The sequence below is a fragment of the Miniopterus natalensis genome, chromosome 2, assembly GCF_054644295.1.
Source record: "Miniopterus natalensis isolate mMinNat1 chromosome 2, mMinNat1.hap1, whole genome shotgun sequence".
In the NCBI taxonomy this organism is placed as follows: Eukaryota; Metazoa; Chordata; class Mammalia; order Chiroptera; family Miniopteridae; genus Miniopterus; species Miniopterus natalensis.
This window is the reverse complement of record NC_142082.1, coordinates 92,609,963-92,616,914: the sequence shown is the minus strand read 5'-3', so window position 1 is coordinate 92,616,914 and position 6,952 is coordinate 92,609,963. Positions and strand designations below refer to the sequence as shown.

General features: G+C 37.3%; 1 pseudogene; it reads left to right on the top strand.

Annotated features, from left to right (window-relative positions):
* The first annotated feature begins 4,453 nt into the window (after nucleotides 1-4,453).
* Nucleotides 4,454-5,554, top strand: LOC107537705 (S-adenosylmethionine decarboxylase proenzyme pseudogene; annotated as a pseudogene).
* Nucleotides 5,555-6,952: the final 1,398 nt, after the last annotated feature.

Genomic DNA, 6,952 nt, shown 5'->3' with positions numbered 1-6,952 from the left:
TGGCCCCGGACTGGGGATCGAATTGCCATCTTCTGGATCCTAGGTCAATGCTCAAGCGCTGAGCCATGCCTGGCCAGGCTGTCTTTTTATTTCTTTATTATTACTCTGTGTATAATGTTTTCTTTATCATTATTTAATTTTTTTGATATATTTTATTTCTTTTCTTCTCTTTTTCCCCTTATATCCCTTATTGCTCTCTATCCTTTCCTTCACCTATATTTTTCTTTCTGTTTGCTTTTTAAACATTTATTTTTTTTTCCCCCATTTATCTCTTCCTGTCTCATGTTATTTTATTCATTATTAATACCTTCTTAAAATTATTATTATTATATATATATATTATGTTTGTTAATCCTCACCTGAGGATATTTTTTCCATTGATTTTTTTAGAGAGAATGGAAGGGAGGGAAGGGGGGGAGAGAGAAACATTGATGTTAGAGAGACCAATTGATTGGTTGCCTCCCTCACAGGCCTCAGTTGGGGCTGGGGATTGAACCTGCAGGCGAAGTATGTGCCCTTGACTGGTAATCGAACCTGTGACCCTTCTATGCGTGGGCCGACACTCTATGCACTGAGCCACACTGGCCAGGGCATATATTATTATTATTCTCCTTTTTTTTTTTTCTACCTTCTTTTCTTTCACATTCTCCTCTTTCATTTCTATCTTTCTGCTCTAATTCTTTTTGTCTCTTGCATTATAGTATTTTTTTTCTCCTATTCTTTTTTGTTGGTGGTGGTGTTGTTTACATTCTTGTTATTAGTTTTTATTGTGTGTGTGTTGTTTCCAGTTTGGTCTTGTTTGATATTGTTTTGTTCTGTCAGCACCTGTATAACAGTTGCCATGATGTGATTGGCATTGAGCCTCAAAGCCAGCCAGCCAGCCAGCCAGAGGGCCAAACCCACCCATGAATGGAGCAACAGCAATCGAGAGCCAATTACAATAAGAGGGATGGCATAATACACACAAGGGACATTCCTAAAGCACTCAGCTCAAAAGATCAAGGAGCCTACACCACTGGGTCCCACAAGACACCCACTGCAGAAGGCCACCCCACCAAGTCTAGGAGCCACAGGAGATCTATCTAACAAATAGAAACAAGTACAAAGGGGCAGCCAAAGTGGGGAGACAAAGAAACAGACTCCAAATAAAAGAACAAGAGAATTCTTCAGAATAAGAGCTAAATGAAATGGAAATAAGTAATTTATCAGATATAGAGTTCAGAGTGATTATAAGGATGCTCAACACCATGAAAAAAGACATGGAGAAAAAAAAAAAACCAGTCAGAAATGAAGGCTGACATAGCTGAAATAAAGAATACACTGGAAGGAATAAACAGTAGATTAGAGGACTGAATCAGAGAATGAGATGATAGCATAGACAAAAGTCAATCAGAGCACCAAAATGAAAAAAAGTAATTAACAAGCAGGACAGTTAAGGGAGCTTTGGGACAACATGAAATGTAATAACATCAACATTGTAGGAGCACCAGAAGGAGAAGAAAGTGATTAAGGGATAGAGAACCTGTTTGAAGAAATAATAACAGAAACTTCCCTAAGCCGGTCAAGGAAAAAGTCACACAAGTTCAGAAAGCACAGAAAGTCCCAATCAAGATGAACCCAAAGAGGCCCACACCAAGACACATCATAATTAAAATTCCAAAAATTAAAGGCAGAGAATCTTAAAAGCAGCAAGAGAAAAGCAATTAGTTATCTACAAGGGAGGGGAGTCTGTCAGCTGATTTCTCATCAGACACTCTACAGGCCAGAAGGGAATGACATGAAGTATTCAAGGTAATGAAAAGCAAGGATCAGAAACCAAGACTGCTCTGTCCAGCAAGGCTATCATTTAAAATTGAAGGGGAAGTAAAGAACTTCCCAGGCAAAAAAAGACTAAAGGAGTTTATTACCACCAAACCAAGAAATGTTAAAGGGACTGCTCTAAGAAGGAGCAAAAATAGAGAGGGAGAGGAACATAGGCTCAAAGAATTAAAATGGCAATAAAGAAGTGCCTATTAAGAATAACCTTAAATATAAATGGATTAAATACTCCAGTCAAAAGACACAGGGTAGCTGAATGGATAAGAAAAGATGACAAGCATATATGCTATCTATAAGAGACCCATCTCAGAACAAAAGACTCACAAGATTGAAAGTGAAGGGGTGGAAAAAAAATAATCCATGCAAATGTAAATGAAAAAGAAGCAGGTACAGCAATACTTATATCTGACAAAATGGACTTCAAAACAAAGGCCATAGCAAAAGACAAAGAAGGTCACTACATGATGATAAAGGGATTGAATCAACAAGAGGGTATAACCCTGGTAAACATATATGCACCCAATATTGGAACACCTAAATATATTTTAAAAACTCTTGGAGGACTTTAAAAGAAAGATTGACAGCAACATAGTCATAGTAGGAGGCTACTATGACTGGCATAGGACACCCCACTGGCATCACTGGATAGATCTTCCAGATAAAAATTCAACAAGGAAACAGTGACCATAAACAACACACTAGATCACATGGATCTAATTGATATTTACAAAAGATTTTATCCCAAAGCTGCAGAATATACATTCTTCTCAAGTGCACATGGAACATTCTCAAAGGTAGACCATGTATTAGGACACAAAACAAGTCTCTACAAGTTCAAGAAGACTGATATCATGCCAAGCATCTTCTCAGATCACAATGGGATGAAACTAGAAATCAATTACAATAAGAAAGCTCAAAAACATTCAAACACATGAAGGCTAAATAGTATGCTATTAAACAGTGAGTGGGTTACCAATGAGATCAAGAAAGAAATAAAATACTTCCTGGAAACAAATAAAAATGAACACACAATAACCCAAAATATATGGGACACAGGAAAGCAGTCCTGAGAGGGAAGTTCATAACATTATACGCTACCTCAATAAACAAGAAAAATCTCAAATAAACAATCTAGTCCTACAAGTTAAAGAACAAGAAAAAAATACAACAAGAAAAGCCAAGAGTAAGCAGAAGAAAAGAAACAAGAAAGATCAGAGCAGAAATAAATGGCATACAGACTTAAAAAAACAATAAAAAAAAAAAAATCAATGAAACCAAAAGCTGGTTCTTTGAAAAAATAAATAAGATTGATGAACCTTTTGCCAGACTCACCAAGAAACAAAGATAGAGGACCCAAATAAATGAAATCAGAAATGAAAGAGGTAAAGTAACAACTGACATCACAGAAATACAAAGAATTGTAAGAAAATACTATGAACAACTATATGCCAACAAATTGGACAACCTTGGCAAAGTTGACAAACTCCTAGAAACATATAATCTTCCAAAACTCAATCAGGAAGAATCAGAAAACCTAAAGAGACCAATAACAACTAATGAAATTGAAGCAGTGCTAAAAAAAAACCTCCCAGCAAACAAAAGTCATGCACCAGATGTCTTCCATGGTGAATTTTACCAAACATTTGATGAACTAACAACTGTCTTCCTCAAATTATTCTAAAACATTCAAGAGGAAGGATGATTTCCAAGTTCTTTTTATGAGGCCAGCATTATCCTAATTACAAAACCAAATGAAGACATTACACAAAAAGAAAATTATAGACCAATATCCCTGATGAACACAGATGCTAAAATCCTCAATAAAATATTATTAGCAAACTGGATCCAGCAATACATTAAAAAGATCATAGACCATAATGAAATGGGATTTATTCTGGGGATACAAAGTTGGTTCAATATTTTCAAATCAGTACATGTGATACATCACATAAAATGAAGGATAAAAGTCACATGATCATATCAGTAGATGCAGAAAAAGCATTTGACAAAATCCAGCACCAATTTATGATAAAAAGTCTCAACATAGTGGGAATAGAGGGATCATACCTCAACATAATAAAAGCCATATGTGAAAAACCTACAGTCAACATCATACTCAAAAACTAAAAGCTTTTCCCTTAAGATCAGGAACAAGACAGGGGTGTCCACTTTTTTCACTCTTGTTCAACATAGTACTGGAAGTCCTAGCCACAGCCATCAGAGAAGAAGAAGAAGAAAGAAAAGGCATCCAGATTGGAAAGGAAGGAGTAAAACTGTCATTAAAGTAGTACCTCAGGCTTCCACAGTATGGCCAGCGACATTAGCTAGCGCTCGCTCTGCTCTCTCTAACGGGGAAACAGCGAACTACAAGAGACTGAACTGTATCTGCCTCTATTTCCAGCAGACTCACGTTCAACTTTTGCTCACACACAAAAAAGCCAGGAAAATTTTATTAATCCTTTTTTTAAAAAAAGTTAATATAAAATTATAGCAAACAAACAAAAAGAACCTGAAACAGCTGGAACAATCCGCAGCAGTGGCAGTAGAAGAGATTCAATTTAGTTGATTTTCTGTGGTTGTTGGTTGTTCGCCAGTCTCACAGTGATGGAAGCTGCACATTTTTTCAAAGGGACCGAGAAGCTACTGGAGGTTTGGTTCTCCAGGCAGCAACCGACGCAAATCAAGGATCTGGGGATCTTCGCACCATCCCAAGATCTGAGTGGGACATACTTTTGAAGGATGTGCAATGTTCAATCATAAGTGTGACAAAAACTGACAAGCAGGAAGCTTATGTACTCAGCGAGAGTAGCATGTTTGTCTCCAAGAGACGTTTCATTTTGAAGACATGTGGTACCACCCTCTTGCTGAAAGCACTGGTTTCCCTGTTGAAACTTGCTAGGAATTACAGTGGGTTTGACTCAATTCAAAGCTTCTTTTATTCTCGTAAGAATTTCATGAAGCTTTCTCACCAAGGGTACCCACACTGGCATTTCCAGAAAGAAATAGAGTTTCTTAATGCAATTTTCCCAAATGGAGCAGCATATTGTATGGGACATATGAATTCTGACTGTTGGTACTTGTATACTTTGGATTTCCCAGAGAGTAGGGTAATCAATCAGCCAGATCAAACCCTGGAAATTCTGATGAGTGAGCTTGACCCAGCAGTTATGGGCCAGTTCTACATGAAAGATGGTGTTACTGCAAAGGATGTCACTCGTGAGAGTGGAATTTGTGACCTGATACCAGGTTCTGTCATTGATGCCACAATGTTCAATCCTTGTGGGTATTCAATGAATGGCATGGAATCAGATGGAACTTATTGGACTATTCACATCACTCCAGAACCAGAATTTTCTTATGTTAGCTTTGAAACAAACTTAAGTCAGACCTCCTATGATGACCTGATCAGGAAAGTTGTAGAAGTCTTCAAGCCAGGAAAATTTGTGACCACCTTGTTTGTAAACCAGAGTTCTAAATGTCGCACAGTGCTTTCTTCGCCCCAGAAGATTGAAGGTTTTAAACGTCTTGATTTCCAGAGTGCTATGTTCAATGATTACAACTTTGTTTTTACCAGTTTTGCTAAGAAGCAGCAACAACAGCAGAGTTAAGAAAAATAAAGAAAAAACGCAAAAAGGAAACACATAAAAGAAGGTGGTGGCTGCTTTTTAGATATTGATACTGGGGGCCATGCTTTCCATAACCACCGCCTTGTAGTTGCAGAAAGCCCTAGATGTAATGATAAGTGTAATCATTTTGAATTGTATGCATTATTATATTAAGGAATTAGATATCTTGCATGAATGCTCTCTTCTATGTTTAGTTATCCTATGCCACTCTTGCTGTGAAACTGAAGTGCATGTAGAAAAAAACTTTTTTTATATGAAACTTTACAACACTTGTGACAACAATTCAATTTGGTTTATGTGCAGTGTACTATTTCTCCAGGTTTCATCCAAAATCCCCCACAGACAAGGCTTTCGTCCTCCTTAGTTGGCCTCAGCCTAACCATCCAGGACTGTTCTGTTAAGTTGCTGCCGGGATATTACATCCAGTTACCTCCAATTTCTAGAACGTATTCTCTACTAATGTTATTGAAACCAATTTCTACTTCATACAGATGTTTTTTGCAATGGCAATTAAAGTTTTTCTTTCATTAAAAAAAAAAAAGTAGTACCTCAGTTTTTGAAGGTCAGCCTTTCTGGAAGACTGTTCAAGTTCTGAAACGTTTGAAAACTGAGGTGCGGTTTCCCTTAGAAAGTAATGCAAAATGAATTAACCTGTCCCAGACCTTTAAAATCAACCCCTAAAACAGCAATTTAACATAAATTTTACTACCTAATGATACCACAGATCCATAAAGTGATACACAATGAAAGCAATAAACACAATATACTGTACTGTAAAAGCAATAATAAATAAACACTATGTAAAAACAGTACTGTAGATGATAAAAATGAAAATGTAATTTTTTCTTATGTGCAGTGATGATAGTCATGGTTTGGATTGGAGTTCCCCTTCAATAATCACATTAGGTGACTGTTCTCCAGGTGTTCTATGGTCCTCTTCCAGAATCACAATAGGTAACTGTTGTTCAGGTGTTCTGTAGCCCTCTTCCATAATCACTGTAGGTGACTCCTCTCCTGCCAGTCTTTCCCTTGATGTTTTTACACCACTGACACCTGGTTCAGACTCACTGGATCTTTTCCTCACTAAAAAGTTTTCAATTGACATTTGCTTTTTCCGATGTTTTAAAATTTGTCTAAAGTGAGACATAGCATTATCATTGGAAGTGTTAGTGGCATGACTTACAGCAGCTTTATCAGGGTGATATTTTTCAACAAAAATTTGCACTTCAACCCATTTTGCACACATTTCTTTGATCAGTGCAATAGAAACACTTTCTCCTCCCTCCTCTTCCTCCGAAGACAATTCCTCAGTTGTCACCTATTGTTGCTCCGTCAGAATGTTTTGAAGTTCTGTGGTGAGTTCCGTCTTGTGATCCTCCACTAACTCCTCCACATCATCACTACTCACTTCTAAGCCCATGGACTTTTCCAGAGACACAATATCCTTAACAATAGGAGCATCCTCTTCAACATCCTCAAATACACATTCAGGGACAGATTCTGGCCAC